We start from the raw sequence: 18,703 nt of genomic DNA on the forward strand, positions 1-18,703 counted from the left end.
AGCAGAATCAAGAAGCAAAACCAGATCTTCTGCAGACCAAAGTCCACACTGTAATATCACCCTAAGCATTCAAATGAAAGCGAGTTGTTATTTACATAAATTCATAGCCAACATCAACATTTTTACAGCTGGTTTCCCTTGCCTCTTCACAGCTTAGTGACAGCCCTCTAGCTGAAATGCCGTTCTTCACTGAAACTAGTTTCTTTGATCAGGCAGGCAACAATAGTTATCCCAGGGTTATTCAGGAATGGATATACCCATTTTTCTAACATATCAGAATTTGGCTACATACGACATGAAAAAAGCTACAGTTTTTCTCCAGTGCATGTTAGTAATTTGGTTATAACATGTTAAATGAATTATGGACTGCAATAGTTTTGTTTCTTTTGAATATCAGCGTAAATGGTGTGAAATGTAGCATGGCAACAGAAGCCCCATACCCTTTACATGTTAGTAATCCATCATATGGGGGAAACCCCCTACATTGCAGTTTTACATAAGCATTTACATTTACAAATAAATGCCCTTTACACCACTCTGTCATGATAAGAGAGAGATAGCCATGTACAAGGGGAAATAAACTTTGTTTCCTTTTCCCCTCTTAAGTATGGCATCGTGCTTTTCTTCACTGACCAAAGAAACTTCAGTGTTCCTTGGCCAAGGTGGAATACACAGGCATTTTGCACGGTTTCAGTTGAAATGTAAAAGGACGCAAGTTTACCTCAATTCTCCCTCTGTTCAATGATTCTGTGAAGTGAGAACTGAGGAGCCTGCTTTCCAGCATCTTTTTCTTTAAAAAAATCACAACAGATTTTCTTTGGATTTTTTAGCTCTCAAACTGCTAGTTTAGAACTCTAGGTCTTTAACTCAATCTGTTATTATATGAAGTTTAACTTGACTCTTTACCTTGAACTAAGCCATTCTCTGTTCAAGCAAATTAAAGCATGTATCTGTTAAAGGATCCAAACAAATCCCCCTCTTTTTTGCCAAGGAACATAATAGCAGTTGACTGTATTCAGAACACAAGAACATTCCTCATTTACCTCTGAGCTGCTCTGGTCAGATGTACTAAGCTTAAGGTAAAGTATAAAAAACATGTTTCTGCAATAGCAAATAGTAGGTAGCAGAAGTGGAACCCAAAAATCAATTGAATACAAAAATCTTCCTAAATTACAATAGCGCTTCTCTCCAATAAAGGATAGGAAGAGTAATAGAATGGTAAAGAATCATCACTGAAGATCATCAGTTTAAAGCTCTATTAAGTAAAAAGAAGTCTAGCTGTAGAAACAGAGAAGGAATTACAAACCATCAAGGATACATAAGCCACTAATAACTGCAGGTAGAACATTGCAAGCCTAATTCCCAAAACAAAGAAAATCACAATCTGAATATTATTCTTTATATGGCTCTATGGTGACATTACACTTAAATTTTTACTCACCAGTCTGACATAAATCCATTTAAAGAGAGGCCATTTCTCATAAACTATTTTCTTCTTGTGTAGAAGAAAATAGTTTCTTTCATTCTTCATAGTTTGAGCCTATTTTTCCTGGCACACATAATGACTGTATGGACATGAGAAGATTCACCAGTGTATTCTCTTATCTCTGCATGCTGGCTGAAAGAACAGTTTCTGTGACTTATTCCAGAACAGAAAGGCACTGTGACAACACACAGAATAGACCTCATTTTCAACAAGCAGTTTTTAATGAGAAATTTATCAGTCCCTCTCAGCATGAACTGCACTTTGGAACAGGGAGGACAGGATTTTTTAATTAATTCATCCTGAGGCCAGCCTCACCCAAGGCACATGGCCTCAAATACACTACTTTTCTTTCCTTGGGGCAAAGGATTAGTTATGAATCAAAACAGTTCTGCTCCCTAACCCTTGTTAACTTGCCAGTTAACTTCTTCCTAAAATTGAGTTTCTCAAAGAACATCCGATCTCTAGTTGGCAATTTCTAGTTCTTCTTTCCTCCTTGCTGCTTTTTTTTATAAAAACCTCGACTTCCCACAGTTTATTCAGATAATCCTTTGGAGCAGGAAAAGGTGTGTTGTCATCCAGCCTCCATTCCTCTTTTCATAACTGAAACTAAAAAGCACAACCCACCAATAAGTACTGAGCTTATTTTAAGCTTCCTTAGAGTAAATGTTTTATTATAATCATTAATCTAGAAAAACTGATTTTACACAGTGCAACAATGTCAATCCATCAAGTATTGTTATTATCCTTTGATGCTTAATCTTCCATCCCAAGCAGGCAAAACAGCCTCTTATGGAGTCACTCAAGCTTTGCAGCCTTTCTATTAACACATGCCCAGTGATGCCTCAATCACCACACTATTTCTGGACTGCCATCCAGTAACACAAGACCCACAGACAACTGCCAGTAACAGAACTCTGTCTCTCCAATAATGTGTGACTGGACATGCAATCAGCAGGAATTTCTGATGATGTGAAGAAAGCACATTGAGCGTACAGCAGGAAAATGGCCAGAAAAATGACAGTGGAAAGCAGGTTACCAAAACAGTTCATGCTGCTAGTAGCCTATTTCTTAATTGTGTTTGCAAAACCCTTGGGGCAGATGAATTGTTTCAGGAAACTGTGTCTTACCAATAGGTAATGCTCCCTAATTTCATGGTTTTCTTACTACCCCACTTTGCAACAAACAAACAACAGAATCACAGAATAGTTTGGGTTGGAAGGGACCTCTGAAGGTCAACCAGTCCAACCCCACATTCAGGGCAAGGCCACATTGGAAATCCTGTGAAAATAAAACACTGTTCTGATGTGTTTTGGTGTGTGGCTGATCTGCATCAATGGTTTTGACTTATTAATCTGTCAAATTCATATGTGATGCTTTCAGTAATTCTCAGCTAGACTCCAATGAAACAAGAGCTGAAAGGCCATTTCTTAAAAATAAAAAGTCTGAGGCACAAAATACTGTTTTTCTCAAGGAAAATTAACGTTTCATTGACCAAAGAGTTTCTGTTTTCTAATACACAGTTTTTGCAATTTGGACAAACTACTAGTGAACTACAAAGCAAAGCTCCAGTCATGTGTCAAGGTTATACATTGAGGTTCATGCTGTACTTGTTTATGTAGTGAATCAGAATAGAGAACACAAGGTTAGGATATCAGTATCATCAGACATCAGAAGTATCAAAACTACACAGCATCTGTTACATTCCTCTCTTTTTCAGCCCTAAGACTGTGAACTGCTTATTATTGAATTCAAAGTCGTACTAATTTTCACAGAACAATTTAATTATAAGGCATCTGGACAAATACTGTCTTTTGTGGAAAATAAGTCCCAGATCCAGTTCTCATTTATTACACTGCTTGGGACAACACCCATTTAACATGATGATCAAAAGCAAAGCTTTTTTTTCCCCTTCAAACAAACATCAAAGCAGCAATGCTAGGATGAATTTTCAACTGTTCTGAACCTACAGGTTATATATTCCTCCTTTTTCAGCAGGAGGAACTCTGGCAACACACACATGCAACTTCACAAGTTCAACTTGGCAGTTAATCTGTCTGGCCTTAGCACGTAATCAGAAATGGATTTACTACAGTGACAGCAAATGGAGCTGAAATCCTATATGGCACTGCGTAGGGGAGCGCTTAACCCCTATCACAAGTACAGCCTCCCTCTTTCTACACCGAATCCACATCACAACTGGAATCACCCCAAACCCAAGCTTGACAGCCAGCCAGCCAGCTGTGCTGCAGATGAAAATTAAGCATCTATCTGCACAGCCACCAGGCACAAGGCATCTCTCAATAAAACAACCATGCTGGACAGCTAGCAAGCAAACACTGATCATTATGACAGTGGAGAGCAGCCAGAAGAATGCTTGTGTTTTTTTCTCAGGCTTTTCTGCCACAAGGTCACATCTGCTGTTTAAAGTGGTTTTTGGTGGTGGCTTTTGTTTAAGAGGCACCTGAGGCATACTATTTTGAATTATGTTACTGGTGGCACATCTACAATGCACTAAGTTCCCCTGGTATAGTCATTCACACATATAAAGGCAAACTGTGAACACAGTGTTAGTGTTCAGATCAGTATAAGCCATCTCAGCCAAACAATCACTAAAGTAAAAGAATCCCATGACCCATTAACACATTGGACCATTACGATATTAGACCCCAGGTTTTCTAATTCTTGTCCTTTTTTATCTATATACACGTCACACATAGACATATACACACATAGACACTATCCTCCCTAGTCTGTCAGATCTACAACTTAGAGGACGTCTGGAGGAGACAACTGCCTATGCATTTTCTGTGCAGCACCTGAAACATTCTCAGGCACATGGTAAATAAGGAGAGTATTACTAAGTTAATGCTACAAAAGAAAAAAAGCCTGTATGTTTTGATGTCCTGCTGTTTATAGGAAAGATTCCATAGCTCTCAACACAAAAGCGTGTGACAGCTAACATTTTAATCTTGATGCCCTCGAAATCCAGCTTGCCTCCCACATCTGCTAAAATCTTGATTGTGGACCAAGAGGAAGAAGGTGAAATAACAATCTGTCAGGCAAGTCATCTCCCCCTCCTCAAGAACCTTGGAAACTGAAAGCTAACTCTAATAATGATAATAATGATGATAATAATAATAATGGCAAGAACTAACTTGCAAAATTTGCAGAAACTGCTGCAATTGGGACTGTAAAGATACGCATATTTTTCCCTCTGAACTTCTGTTTTTAAATACCCCATCTGTAGTTCTGTGTGCCTCTATCCAAGGCATTAAACTCTTCTTGGATGGCTTTGCCCTTTCCCCTCCCTCCCCTTAGGTTTTCTTCAAAATTGCTCTTCTGTGAGCTGGCATTGATCAGTTAGCTAATCCACCTAATACCTTATTGTTCTCACAGTCAAAATTTTCCCTTTAAAAGATTAAGATTAGAAAGAGTAACAACAACATTTTAATATTTCAACTATACAAATAAATTTTTGAAAGCATTTTTTACAAGACTAGGAAACCATCATGTTCTTTAATGTTACATACAAGACTGGCAGGAAGCCGCTGCTCTTTTCTTGATGCAAAGAAGGGCATTGTAGCTGTAAAAATCAAGACTTCTCAGCCTTCTCAAAGGAATTATCTCATTGCAGTAAGAATTTGATTCTATACAAGTGGTTTAAAGAAATTACAAGATTAATCTTCCTTTATGACACAGCTGTTTGAAAGTGGACTGAAACCATGAAAGGCTCTAAAGAAACACAGAATCTGAGGGGCTTCATGACAAGCAACAGGGAAGCAGGAACAAAAGCAGTAAAAGTACATGGCACAACCTCCCGAATGGCAAGACTGAGATGCAATCGTACACTGTGGAACAGCACATTACAACCAACACGGTGTCACCAAGGAGACAGTAAGCAGAGAACTAACAGCAACATAATACCATACCAGCAGTGTTAGGACACAAGGCTCAGGACGGGCAGTGGAACAACTGTCTTTCTGCAAATCCCAAACTGACAGCCATCAATACAAAGTTTTGCTACAAATGCTCTTCATCCTGAGCCATCAGGAACATGGGTAGGCAACAGTATTGCATATAAAACTTCCTTATTTCAGCAGTGACTCCAGCATAAAGAGGTAGGTGCCCAGATTTCTTACATGTCAGAAGCAGCTGAGCTCAGCTATTGGAACTGCTCTTCTTTGCCACTAGAACATCTCTTTGAAGCAAGTATGATGAAGCTCCAAAGAGCTCAGATCCCACTAAGCCAAGGATGCTGTGCTACATTTCAGTTTTTAAGTGATCATTTCCTCTTTACTGGGAAGATTGTGGAGGATCAGGCATGCAGTAATTTCCAAACACTCTACTTCTCAACTCTTGACACAAGGAAGGGACCATGTACAACTCAGGGTATACACAGTCTCACTGAGCATTGGCATTAAAATTGCATCTGAACCATCTCTATCTTTCAGAAGACAGCTGGAATTGGGGGGGGGGGGGAATCCACTAAATTAAAAGATCTGCTTAGGCTTCCTTAAGTCTGGAGACCCAACAGTGTAAAAGAAAGCAAGTTTTGAAGTTGGAGGTAGCATTATAAAAGAAAGGAGGGGAAGGGGTCTAATATCTCTCAAATATGTAGAATATTGAAGGAAAATGCTTCATATGCACCTTAATACTTCATTATGAAGATAAATATAAAAGCTGTATGGCTCTAGAGAAAAACAGCAGCCTAAGTTATCTTCCAAAGAAGGCTTCTCATTTGTCTGACATCTTAGTGGTGTGCACTCCATTCAACAGAGAAATTGGTCTGCAGAGGGAGGATGCAGCAGAATTCAGTGCAAAAATGAGAGGTACTAGCAAAATGTACAACTGCATTTGCCATTCTAAATGCATCAGTTTAAATAGTAGCCCATCTAACTAATCTTAACAACTTCATACTGTACATTCTGGGGAAGTCCTATTACTTTTGATGAGATGCACAGATGAGTCTTCATTTAAAAAACAAAAACAAACAACACACAAACACCACACTGAGCACTGTTATTAGAGTCATTTCAGACCCACAGTAACATTCAGTAACTAACCTGTAAATAACTGACTTCTTCACTTGCTTCTAAGTGCTCTGCTCAGATCAAGCCAATGGCCTTGAAAAGAGCTAATTATGGACTATTTATGGAGATAGGAGACAGAACAGGAGAATCTTTGCACAGCATTTATAAAACAAGTCACTCCAGACTTTTTCATGGAAACACTAGAACAGATGTCTGATAATCTCTTAAGTAACAGTATCTTAAGTCTGCCCACACAGTTTTGCTGTTGACAGCTCAATCAGTTGGGAAAACTACCTCAAAATAACCTCTCTAAAACCTTACATGGGGAATATTAATGGAAGGTTTCTATAAGATCTTGTCACACTGACTCAAACTGCTTCCTACCATCTTACTCTTCGGGTGATTTCATGTCATTTTATGTCACAACATTCAGTTCTTCCCATCTTTCATATTTAATAGGGATTTTATTAGTTACTGTAGTATAACTGCAATGAGGAAAAAATAAACATTAAGTGCAAATTAATCAAAGTATTTGACAATATGTGTTGTAAGATCTTCAGATCATGTATATGGTTTTTTTTATTAAACCTCTGAAGTTCCATGAAACTTAAGATGCTAACTCAATGAGAATTATATTAAATAAACTTCAACTAAAGTCACCATTTGCACAATTCTCTATGGCCTCTTATGTCCCAGAAGAATTTCACAGAAGCCAAGACATTACTATGTAACAGAGTAAGACGACAGAAACCAGCTTCATGGCTTCAGAAGTTACCCAAACCAAAAATAGTTATATTTTAGTGTCATAGAATCATTTAGGTTGGAAAATACCTTTAAGATCATGCAGTCCAACTGTTAATCTGAGCACCGTGTCTACACATCTTTTAAATACCCCCAGGGATGGCAACTCCACCACTCCCCTGGGCAGCCTGTTCCAATGCCTGACTGCCCTTTTAGTGAAGAAATTTTTCCTAGTATCCAACCTAAACCTCCCCTGATGCAGCTTGAGGCTGTCACCTCTTGTCCTATCACTTATCACTCGGAGAAAAGACCGACACCCACTTCACTGCAACCTCATTTCAGGTAGTCACAGAGAGCAATAAGGTCCCCCCTGAGCCTTCTCTTCTCCAGATTAAATGCCCCAGTTCCCTCAGACGTTCCTCACCAGACTTATTTCCAGACCCTTCACCAGCTTTGCTGCCCTTCTCAGGATCCGCTCCAGCACCTCGGTATCTCTTGTAGTGAGGAGCCCAGAACTGAACACGGTATTCCAGGGGCACCCTCACCAGTGCTGAGTACAGGGGGATGATCACTGCTCTGTCCCTTCTGGGTATGCTGTTTCTGATACACACCAGGATGCTGTTGGCCTTCTTGGCCACCTGGGCACATACTGGCTCATATTCAGCCAGCTGCTGACCAACACACCCAGGTCCTGATCCACCAGGCAACTTTCCAGTCACTCTTCCCCAAGCCTGTAGCATTCCATGGGTTGTTGTGACCCAAGCACAGGACCTGGCACTTGGCCTTGTTGAACCTCATACAACTGGCCTCGGCCTATTGATCCAGGCTGTCATTTCTATTCAACACTTCCAAGCCAACAACAACAGTGTATAAAATTTCGCTGTTCCCATTGTGAATAAACACTGTTTCAAATTTCTGTCACCCGCAAGTTCCTCTAACAGATATTCTGTGGGGTTTTTTTCTTTCTTTCAGATTACAAAAACCTTAATTATTCTATTAAAATATTAAGAGCCTAATGCTACTTAACAGTTCACCAGTATAAGCACCTTCAGAGCATGGCTCCTTGGCTTTGAGTCATCTTCACTACTTACCTTAAAGTTCAAACCCCTTAACAGGTACTACACTTGCTATGCTCAGAGTTGCAAATGAGCCATTCAGTAATAACTCACTGAAAATTCATTTACTAGTTCTTTCCTCATTGTTGAGGATATTCTCAGAGTTCTTAGAAACAAGATGTATTTGCAATATAGAAAACATGAAATTGGTCTAAAAATGCATCTCCACATGGAATACAGCGTGAAACAAAATAATAAGGGTTTAAAATAAAAAAAATAATTAAAAAAAAACAAACAAAAGAACAACAAACAAAAAAACCCAAACAATCAACCAAACAAACCTCTGTATTAGGCAAAATTGTTTTGAACAAATATTCTTACAAGCAAAACTTCACAACACTTAAAGGAATGTCATGGCAAGACAGGATTTGAGGAAAGTCAATGATTCTTAGAGAAAATAACACATTAATTGTAAAAAATTAGTGTTGATTTATGACTGCCACTGTAATCTGTTTCAGAATATTAGAGATACCTTAATCAGTGTATCTAATGAACTCTAGTTCACAGGACTAATTCTCTAAAAGATACCATTGTCAAATTGTCAAGGCTTATTACTCCTTCATTTGTTGGTCTTCTCAACAGTCCTCCTTCTCACAATTCCATTTTAGAACCAAAGGAAAATGTGTGTTACACATTATGTGCGAGAAATGGTTGTGCAAGAGTGGGCAAAATACATATGCCCCATAGAGGCTGTCCATGTGAGGTATAAAACTAAAAAGCTCAAGTGTTTCATACATGAATGATTTCACAATCCTTTTTACAAGAGTAAAGATCTGATGCCTTAATATCATGTCCAAGCTCCAGGTTTTGTTAATTACGTCCTACCTACCTAAATGCCCCCTGTAGTTTCAATTAGACATGGTATTCTTCTTCACTTCCCGTCTTGATTATTGCGCACTGTTGCTAAGCACTAGTTAACAGTTGCCACATTTACCCAAAGTTGGCTGCACTTCAGTGGTCATTCAAAGAATTAGATAAAAAACATATGGTACAGAACCATACAAAGAATAAAAGCACTTTCAAAAACCACTCTAAAATGCTTAATATGAAAGATACTACAAAAGGTTATACTGCTGAAAGTAAAATCCTCACAAGGTTTTTGCCACTTGAAATTTCCTAGAAACACTGAAAACTGGTAAAGAAATACATTAAATCTTTTTCTTTTTTAAGCTGTCATTAATAAGATTTCCTAGAGTATATTTCTGACATCATACTGAGTCTACTTTTATAGTGAATGAACAGTCCAGTATTCATAATATGATAGGCTTCACAGTACACAGATTTTTCCATACTTCCCTTTAAAAAAAAAAAAAAAATAGTTTAATTCCCTATGTCCCATAGCAACTAAAATCTCCTAGATAACAACTACCAAGTTTTCTTTTTCCTTGTCTCCGCAAAATACTTTGGACATGACTTACTGAACCACCAAATATCAATACTTATGTGTTTAAGAAGTCCTTGAACCAAATGTGCTTTTTTGAATTCTAGCCAAACTTTTCTCAGTCAGATCACCCCTCCTTTCCTCTGCCATGTCCTCATGGGATCTTAAGAAACTTCACATATTTTAATTATCCCAGTAAAAACTCAGTAATCTGTTTGCCTATTACTGCTTACTTCCTTTAGTATTGCATCCTTACATGGGCTTAAAACTTCCTTACTAAAAAATCATCACTATTTCTGATTGAAATACATTACCTACAGCGAAACCCAACTGATAAAATTTCCTAGTACATACATATTGGGTTTTATAACTGAAGTCTTGTTCTGTTAAACACCTTAGCCAAAAATCTGTTTTGCACAAACCTACTACTAATAAACAAAAACATACACTGTATTTGTTATATGTATTAAGAGACACATAATTAAACCTTCAGGGTGTGGAGCCCAGCCCTTTAAACAGGTAGGCACATATGGAACATTATTCATTGACTTTCTGGAACATTTTGTTGGAAATACTTGACAACCCATAAGAACAAGTATGTGTACGTTCAAAATCTACAAGTTTTAAAATGAGGAATAAATAAACATTTTTCAACAGCTCTGGGAATCCTCATATAAGCCTTACTCCTTGGCAAAGAGGTATTTACAAAGTTAACTGACCAGCTCCATAAGTGCTTTTGTCCCACTCACAAGCAAATTCTACAGGGTAAGGTTTAATATTTTCAAATAAATCGTTTTTCTAATCCCATTAGTGCATATGTAATGAGCTTTTTCTTAAGAAGGTGTATTTCCTCAACAAAAAACAAACTTAAATGTGCATTACAGTATTTGTAAGTGCAGAAAGGTTCAGCTGTCCTCTCAGAGATCACATATATAACTATCTGCAATTGAAATATGCACCTACTTGCTTCACTCTCAGATCTAAACAACAGTAATAACTGTAAAAAATATAATTAAAGTGCTTCAGTTATTCCTAGTCAGGGAATAAGACACAATACTTTCTTCAGCAGCAGCCTTTTATCTCAACCTTTAAAAAAGCCCTTTGTAACAAAGCATCAATGAAACATGAAATATTATTTCAATAACACTTAAAACATCAGTCAGTGGGAAAGTTGCAAGAGTCACCAATTAAAAAAAAAAAGCCAAATGGAACTACATAATAAGGTCATATCTTAAGGGTAGTTAAAGGAAACACACTGACAAGCACAAGACACGGAAAATACTTCTGTACCAGGCAACTTGAAGGTTGTCTCCTGCACTTCAAACACATCTGAGCATCGATAATTCTTAATTTCAGAATACGGATAAATATTTGCAGGCTTGAGGCCTAAACAAAGAGCAGACCTTGGCAGACCCAACCCCTGCATTGCCCAAAATCCCGGGGCTTAGCCAAAGTTTCCATCTTTCGGAGACTTCAGGAAGCCCACGGGCAGCGCTGGGGAGGGACGGGCCGGACCCCGGCGGTACTTCAACGGCTGCCGAGGGCGGCTGGCCGTCCCTTCACACACCGGCCAGCCGCCCGGAGAGCCGCCGGTAGGTCCGTCCAAGCCGGCTTATCCCCTCTGCCTTCACTTGCCAACATCAAACAAGACCTGTCGCCACGGTGAAGGAAAATCAGCGAGAGGCTGCCTGTCACAAGGACCGCGACGGCAGCCTGCCCTCGGTGCCTCACACCGCGACCGTTACTGCCCGTTGGGCTGCCGCGTCTCCAGGGAACACCGTCGACAGGGAAACACACACACCCCTTTCCTCCATGTAAGAAGACCCTGCGCTCTGCCCTCCCCTCCTCAAACCCGGCCGGCACATGTCCAGCAGTGCCCCACAGGCACACGCTCCCCCGCCCCGGGCAGCCACCGCCGCCGTTCTCCCCTGAGGAGAAGCCACCCCCCGGGCGCGGAGGGCGAGGCAGCCGAGCCCCCTGCCGGCGGCCGCCCACATGGCAGCGCTGCGCAGGGAAGCTCGCTGCCCGCCCGCCCGCCCGCTCTCCAGCAGAGCCACCTGCACCCCCCGCGACCACCCCCCGCTCCCCGGGACCCCGCTGCTTGCCGCCCGCCAGCGCACAGGGGCTGCTTTGCTCCCGTAACAGCGCGTTCGGGGCTCGGCCATGCCCGCCTTGCCCGTCGGCGAGGGGTCATTTACCACCCCACACGGCCCCCCCAGTCCGAAACGAAGGTAACAAAGGGCTTGGAGCCCTGTCGGGGGAGGGCACCAGCATCCCGCCGGTGACACCGGCCGCAGCCCCTCGCTACCGCCGGTGCTGTGCTGCCCTCCGCGGGGTGACTGACACCGAGCGCGACCCAGCGAGCGAGGAGCCGCTCCGCCCTGCACCGCCCCGGCCCCGCTACCTTTGTGCCCTCCCCAGGCACCGGCGAGAAGGCGAAGTAAAGCCCCGCGCCCCCCGCCGCTCCCTTACCTTGCTGGGTAGAGAGAGAGAAGTTGAAGCGCTCCCTTTCCACCCCTCCCTTGATCTTTTGCTTTTAAATTTAAACTGTTTATTGTATGCTTTTAATTGTATATTCCACCTCCCCCCCCCTCGCACCGAGCAACTGCGCTCGGGAGTCCCGCCCGACGCCCTCGGTGCCACCGTCTCCCTCCGGGTCTCCGTGTCTCTCTCTCTCCGGCGGGAGGAGGGGAGGGGACGCGAGGGGAGGAGAATGGGGCGGGCCCGCAGGTGCCGCCCCTCCTGCTCTGACAGCGGGGAAGGAGAGGGGTCGTGGGGCCAGCGGGTGGTGGCTAAGACGGAGCCGCGCTCAGGTGAGGGGTGTCCGGCACACCCCGAGCCGGCCCCGGCCCCGGTCCCGGCCCCGGTCCCAGCCCCAGAGCGGCGGGGCTGGAGCCGCGTCGTGTCATGGGAAGAGGTGGTGGGTTGTGAACGGTGTACGCGGGTTAGTGGAGGAGACAGCGGAAGGCAGTGGGGCTTAGGGCATGGCGGCGGATCTCTGTGAGGAGAGAGCGACCTGGGGTGCTTCCAGTCAGGGAGGGGAGGGATGAGGCCCTGCACGGGGTTGGAGCCATGGACGGAGCTGTGAAGCGTCAAAACCGTGTCAGAAATCCCGGAGGCTGAAGATGGAAGGCTATCTGCACTGCTCTGCGAGAGGCGGTCCAGCACCGCGGGCGGGTCAGCACTGCGGGCAGGGTTTAAAGTTGGTCACCTTATGTTTTGGGTTTACTTAGCAGCGGAGCTAGTCCAAGAGCAGTGAAGTAGAAGCTGAAGGGGCTTTGCATGCTAGGAGGGTGCTGTGGCTGTACTTGCATTGGAGATTAAATTGAACAGGGATCAAAGCAAGGTGCGTAGAGATGAGGGCATTTGAGTCCATTGGAGGGGATGAAAACAGAAGGATCTGGAGCATTTAAAGCTGTAAATGGAGTCCTAGTCTGCATGGGGAAGTAGAGGGTTTGGATTCTTTGTGTATGTAAGATGAAGGTCAGACTTAACAGGAGCATGGGAAGGAGACTAGAAATACAGCAGGGCACCTGAGGGTAAATATCCCTTGAACTGGGGGAAAATGATTTTGCACTTTCTTCCTTTTACCTTTGATTGATTAAGCTACCATGTGAACCATCTCCTCTCCTTTTCAGTTTTTGCTTTTCAAAGAGTGTGTTTCTTCAGAGCCTATCAAAAAGCATTTTTCTTCTCTCAGGGCCATAGGGCTCAGTCTTATGTGATGTCTTATCTTTCTGCCTCAACAGCTGAGAAAAAAAAGTGATAGTGACAAAAAAGTGGCAGTGGTGTCACCTACTGCTGTGTGACACTGAGAAAAAGAAGACGTCCAGTACTTTTCTGACATCCTTTGTATTTGCAGGTTGTAATATGAAGTTCCAGCATCCCAGTGAGTGTTCTCATTACAAGAGATAATGAGACTTTCCATCAAAAAGTGTGACAGAAAAAACTGTCCCTACCAACTTGTCACTTCTTTGTAGTAGTTCAGTACTTTTTAGCTCATGGCTGTAGCCATGAGCTCCAGAACATTCTTACGTATATTTTCATATCTAGTTGTTCTCAAAACCAAGGAACCTCCCAAATAAAGCTTTGCAAATGATTTGTTCATTGGCTACTTTGATCCTGAAATACAATTTTTTATGTGAATAACTTAATCTGTTGGTTTTGACAGGTCTATTCACATACTTTAATTGTGTAGAGCTGGGTTTCAGCTGTGGATTTACCTGCAGACATTGTCCTCCATTAGCTTATCTTGGTGTCTGTGTCTTTAAAATGTTGCTAATAATATGATCCTTAACAGCAGATAGCTAAAAATTTAGCTGAAGCAGAACTTCAGAGACTTTGCTAAGTGAGACCAGGCTTTAGGATCAAGTCCTAAAGCTTTGCCACTTTGTTTGTTCAAAGTCATTCACTTAATTTTTCCAAAAACTTGGAAGTAGATAGCTGTAAAAGAGCTGCCACTCTAGTATGTCTGCTTGTACTCTGTGTATGTCAACTATGCTGTTGATACTTGGCAAAATAGAACTGAATTAAGCAATAACAGTGCAATAACAGTGTCAGTCCCTGCCATATGACCCCAGACAGATTTAGAGTGTGACTTTTATTATTACTGTTATAAGTTCATGAGCTATTTGAAAGCATATCAAGGCTCCTGTAGAATACCTGCTATAGCATATGATCATTGTAACCTAGATTACTTAATTATATCTAATTTGATCCCAGTAATTGCAGTCTAGATTTCCCTTCACATTTCAAACTGTTTCAATTTACTTAGTGGTATCTACTGAATAAGTGAGAATTATTCTGGTAGCTCTTTTCCTATTCAGACTTATTTTTTGTTTGCTTTTTTGAAAAGGAAGGAACATTCACTATGTGTTTTCTTTTAACTTTCTATTTTGACTATCAAGCTTGAAGGGTGGTTTCATCTGTACCATCTGTGGGCCATATTGCGCATCAGATGGCAGGATAAAATCTGTAACAAGAACATTTTAGGACATGAAACTTTTTCAGGGTTTGAAGCCATAATATTCACAACACAACTGTGTGGAGCTGCTCATGTGTCTGAAACAGAAGATGCAGAATGCCAAAGCAGCTGCTGGTGTGAAATAAAGGAGAGACCACACAGTCTGGGGAACATACTGGCATCAAGAACAAAAGAATGTTTGAGGAAACAAGAAAGTGCAACTTCAAGAGGTGAGAAATTAGAGTCAGTCACTAGGAATTACTGACAGCAGACATGCAGTCACACAGCAATTAGAGGCTCGCCTTGGGAAGCAGGGCCAGTTAATACTGAGGTAAAGACACAGCATCAAAACAGCACCTGGTTTAGTGAGCAGCATTTTCTGATCCCTCCCTAGGCAATAAAGAGGGAAATCGTCATTCATGGATTGGGTTTTGACCATTTTCATATTCACAAGGCAAAATACCATTACCTATGTTATCTTCTATTCTGTGTAAGAGCACAGTTTGAGACTACAGTTTGCACAAAGATTGATGGCCCCTCAGTGGAACTACAGAGGCTGATGGGTATCCTTCACTCCTGAGCCTTCGCAATGAATTGATTTCCCCTACCTTGAAGTATCTCTTCATTTTCTTCATATATTCTTGTTTTGGGAGCAGTAACATCTTTTGGATATAGTGTTCTAAATACTGTAGATAGGAACTAACAGTTCCCCCTTTCCTAGCCATTGGGGCAAACTTCCCCATAGATTTCAACCTTTCTTTTTCTGGAAGTGAAGGTTGTCAGTTCATCTTAGGTCGTTCTCTAAACTAGAGGTTGTATTTATGTCATGCAAATTACATTTAAATATACATTTAAATAACTTGATGTATCCAACCTCAGAAATAATATTTAAAAAAACATAAATAGTCACACAAGGGAACTCTCTGCTTTAATTTCTTGTTATTCATGAACTATCAACTTCATACATACTGAACACAAATTTAGTCTATCTTTATTTACAGACAGTGAAAACAACTTGGCAGCTCCAGCAGGCAGTTTCATCCCATTCTCACATGAAAACCTCCAAAAGGCAAACCCTCTCCCCGTATTCTTCTCATTGACTTTTGAAGGAGTTTAGAGACCTAGATTAAACCACACACCTATGCACCACCACTACTGGGTGAATGCAGTCCCTCTCCTTGTGATCACCCAATCAGTTACCACAGGGATATAAAAAGATTCCACCCACTCTTCCCCATTTGACATGTTCAACAGAACCACTCACTTAACATGTACACTCACATTGTACATCCCCCATCTTGTTAGTCATACACAGGAAAAAGACCAGTGGCAATTTCATATAAGCAACTAAATTTAGAGCCTTCAAAGGTGGGCTTTTCTTCATGGCACTGACACAGTTTGTTGAGTGAAACTCAATTGTAGAAGTTCTTAAAACCCCAAATTGCAGCGTTTCCTGTAGCTGTTACCAGTAAAAGTAGTGAATTTCATCAAAGTCACTGCTGGTTGATGTTTGCTGGGATACTTATTCTGAACCCAGCTAGGTTGAGATGCTGCTCATGAGCTAAAAAGAATGTTAACAACAGCAGAGAAAATGTCCTGAATCTATATGGGAGTCAAGCCACGGAAACTGGGCATTTTAAAGGTGAAAACCAGACATCTTACAATTACAGCACTCAGTGTTTGTGGTGCAAGGCATTTTTATAATTTTTTATATTGCTTCACATATTTCACTATTTAGAGTTTATGGAGGTTTATCTACACAGAGTGTCAAACTTTCGTCTTGGTTTGTGACTTTCTTTTGATTGTTTGTTTTTTTGTCTTCACAAAGTCAGAGATGCATTTGAGCTTTTGGTGTTTTTATAAATGGAAAACATTTTTGAGCTGAGGTGGATAAGACTGCACAAGCCCTAACTTGGTTTTGTCACGGTTCCCTTTCCACAGACAAAATTCCTACTTAAAGCAGGTTACAGTAAATTCCCCAGGCTTGTGTAGCTGCCAGAACTAACAGTCATTCCCCTCCCAGTTTTCCTACCAGGTCCATACACATCATGGTAAGCCTGACTTTGTGCTAATGAAAAGCTTGGCTGCTAAGTGAAGTTAGTCCAGCATTCACTACATCTTAACAGGCCCAAGTGCTGTCAACAGCAGATCTCTTAGTCTTGTGGAGGCAAATCTCTGAGCTTACAGAGCTATCTACTCCCACATTTATAAATTTCCCATCTTCTCCAAAAGATTTTTGGTGGTATGTGGATGTAGAGACAGCTTGGCTCAGTTCTCTTAAAGCACAGAGGAAGAAGTAGGTATGTGCTGTGGGGTGTGACCTGCCAGCTGGCTATTCCACAGTGAAGGTTTCCCACAGAGCCTCTGAAACACGTCTAATAGCCACCACGCCTCTCTTGGGCAGCTTCTAGGGTCTTGGCATTGAGCTGTCTTAACCTGCACTCTGCAGGTGTGCAGACACAGAGTATTTTAGCTACTTGTCTCGTAGCTGTTTTCTTGTTTCTCAAAGAAAGAAAGAAAAAACCCCAAACAAACCCAAAACAAAAACCCCCAGTTTAATGTAGCACTATCTATATGCCTACAAACCTTGCAAAAGCTTGCACAGCTACAGATTGGGCAAAGAAGAGACTCAGAGCAGCCCTGCAGAGAAAGACTTGGGGGTGTTGGTTGATGAGAAACTAAACATGAGCAGGCAGTGTGTGCTTGCAGCCTAGAAAGCCAGCTGTATCCTGGGCTGCATCAAAAGGAGCATGACCAGCAGGTCGAAGGAGGTGATCCTGCCCCTCTACTCTGCTCTTGTGAGACCTCACCTGGAGTATTGTGTGCAGTTCTGGTGTCCTCAACATAAAAAGGACATGGAACTGTTGGTACAAGTCCAGAGAAGGGCCACGAGGATGATCAGGGGACTGGAGCACCGCCCATATGAAGATAGGCTGAGGAAGTTGGGGCTGTTCAGCCTGGAGAAGAGAAGGCTGCGTGGAGACCTCATAGCAACCTTCCAGTATCTGAAGGGGGCCTATAGGGATGCTGGGGAGGGACTCTTCATTAGGGACTGTAGTGATAGGACAAGGGGTAACAGGTTAAAACTTACACAAGGGAAGTTTAGGTTGGATATAAGGAGGAAATTCTTTCCTGTGAGGGTGGTGAGGCACTGGAATGGGTTGCCCAGGGAGGCTGTGAATGCTCCATCCCTGGCGGTGTTCAAGACCAGGTTGGGCAAGGCCTTGGGTGATATGCGTCACTTCACCTTGGAACCCACAATAGCCAGTATGTATATCCCCTAGTCCACACTTGGACAGGGTTGGATGCTCATGGCTCCAGCATGATGTTTCAGGTCATGTTTTATTTACATATTGAGCTTTTTGTACAGGTTTCTTGGTACCTCCTGCCAGTTAGACAGGATTGTGATGCTGTCAGGAGGGAAGGAAACCAGCTTGCACTGCTGGTTAGAAACAATTCCAAAACCAGCTGCTGTCCAGTCAGCCAAAAAACAGGAAGAAAATCCCAAGGGCTACAAAAACTGGATTCATTAATACTGTGGGTTATTCTTAACATAAAAATAGTTAATCTCTATTCCATTATTATGTGTTTATTGTATAGAATGGTCCATGTCCCAGCAGCTCCAGAGAAAGGGTAGGTCCAGTTTATGCAAACCAAATCCCTCCTGGTCTTCTACTTCATCTACAGGAGGTTCTGTTCCTCTGAAGTAACAGAAAGCCAGCTCTAGATGATCTTAAGGTCCCTTCCAACCCTAACTATTCTATGATTCTATGATTCTATAAATCTCTTACTGTGTTCACTCATAACGTTTAGCAATCTATGAACTTGACAAAAAATATTAGACCACATAACCTGGGCTTCTGCTTCCTGAGCTGTAGCATTTCCAGATCAGTAATCCTACATGTATGGTGTCTCTGCCCTTCTTTGCTTTCTTTATTACTGTTTTGTTTTGTTTACCCTTGACCTTTGAGGAAGGATTTTCCTTAA

At 41.9% G+C, this 18,703-nt stretch overlaps 1 protein-coding gene across 9 annotated transcripts in view; it reads right to left on the bottom strand.

The window, feature by feature from the left end:
* Positions 1 to 12,612, bottom strand: part of GREB1L (GREB1 like retinoic acid receptor coactivator) — a 136,930-nt gene extending 124,318 nt beyond the window's left edge. For 8 of the 9 annotated variants that reach the window (XM_061448691.1, XM_061448690.1, XM_061448687.1 and 5 more), the window contains exon 1: positions 12,226 to 12,363. The gene's annotated coding sequence lies outside the window, so the exon portion shown is untranslated. Of the gene's footprint in view, positions 1 to 12,225 lie in introns of all 9 variants that reach the window. The other variant, XM_061448684.1, reaches the window with a different exon arrangement.
* Between the last annotated feature and the right edge of the window lie 6,091 nt (positions 12,613 to 18,703).

The sequence above is a fragment of the Pezoporus flaviventris genome, unplaced genomic scaffold (assembly GCF_033815535.1).
Source record: "Pezoporus flaviventris isolate CSIRO_AGI_PZ_B2104156 unplaced genomic scaffold, CSIRO_AGI_Pfla_v1 ptg000007l, whole genome shotgun sequence".
NCBI classification, from domain to species: domain Eukaryota; kingdom Metazoa; phylum Chordata; class Aves; order Psittaciformes; family Psittacidae; genus Pezoporus; species Pezoporus flaviventris.